Source organism: Sinocyclocheilus anshuiensis, unplaced genomic scaffold, assembly GCF_001515605.1.
Source record: "Sinocyclocheilus anshuiensis isolate Anshui unplaced genomic scaffold, SAMN03320099.WGS_v1.1 scaffold543, whole genome shotgun sequence".
NCBI classification, from domain to species: Eukaryota; Metazoa; Chordata; class Actinopteri; order Cypriniformes; family Cyprinidae; genus Sinocyclocheilus; species Sinocyclocheilus anshuiensis.
Genome location: NW_015552590.1, coordinates 152,359 through 153,790, shown reverse-complemented (window position 1 = coordinate 153,790; position 1,432 = coordinate 152,359). Strand labels below are relative to the sequence as shown.

The window sequence follows — 1,432 nt, the reverse complement described above, 5'->3', positions numbered from 1 at the left end:
AATTTTATTTAATAATTATAAAATACTATTTTTCATGAATCATATTGAAATTAATTTTAATAATTATTAAAATTGTAACAATTTGTATTATTTACATTGAAATGATTACTATAAACATCAAATCATTACATTACATATTTAACATATACATTTTAATAATAATAATATTATATTTTTCTTAAAATTACTATTATTAAATCATCATACATATTTTCAACTTAATGTGTGTGTGTGTGTGTGTGTGTATATATATATATACAGTATATATAAATATGTATAATATAAAAATGATCATGTTTATATTATATTGCATAATATATTGATTTGTTTTTAAACTTTTATCTAAAGCTAAAGAACCCAAGAACACTCAAGAACTCAGAATAATGCATGTTCCGAACCTCAGCTTCATCTGTTACTTTAACCCCAAGAGAACACCACTGGAGATGCATTCAGAAAGCTCTCACACTCCCTTTCCATTTTTTGGTTCTTCCCTGTGACTCAAGGCAAGCCAGGGAAATTTTACCCTACGATTAATATTAATGTGGCTGAAAATACTTCAAAAAGTGCAGCCAGAAATCTCTCGCAACCTCTCGCTGACTGAAACTGCAGCTCGGTTTATTTCAGACCGCAGCGATCTACAGCAGGGAGTAACGTGTGCGATACGGATGCTTTCAAGGAACAGATATATATCTACATATATCCCAGGACATGTAGATTGATGCGTCTTATTATAGGATTCTTTGATGGAAGATTTCTTGTCTTGACTTTATTTTGCGAATTCCTTGTGTCTGGGCAGCTCGGCCGACGTCATGTGCTCAGAACGAGTATGTTTGTGTTGGAGGAGGCTGCGTGTCGGCTGGTCAACGCTGTGACGGACAAAATGACTGTTCAGATGGATCTGATGAGGTCAGTTGGGTACATACACAGAAGAAAGGCATTTTTTGATTACAATAAAGTGATTTTCTAAAATATTTCTATACTTTTCAAGTACTTCTTAACGGGATAGTGCACTCAAAAATGAAAGTTGTTATAATTTACTTGCCCTTATGATGTTCCAAACTTGTATGGCTTTGTTCTTCCTACAGCACATTAAAAATAAGATGTTTTGAAGAATGTTTCTGCTGTTTTGATCAATACGGTGAAAGTCAATGGGGTCCAAAACTTTCAAGCTTCAAAAATGATTTGTTTTAATCTAGTTGTGCAAAGCTAAACTGTGTCCAAAATTATTTTGTAATTATTTGTCAAAAATTAATTTGACATATCTATATACTGCAACTTTGATTTAATATATATATATATATATATATATATATATATATTCAGAACTATAAGTACATTATTCACAATTTAAATGTATATATTCAGACTTAAAACTATATATTCAGATTTACTTCTATATATTCATGATTTATATTTTGATATTACAATTTGT

At 30.1% G+C, this 1,432-nt stretch overlaps 1 pseudogene; it reads left to right on the top strand.

Annotated features, from left to right (window-relative positions):
* LOC107665510 (low-density lipoprotein receptor-related protein 1B-like) overlaps positions 1-1,432 on the top strand; it is a 312,996-nt pseudogene that overhangs the window by 269,797 nt on the left and 41,767 nt on the right.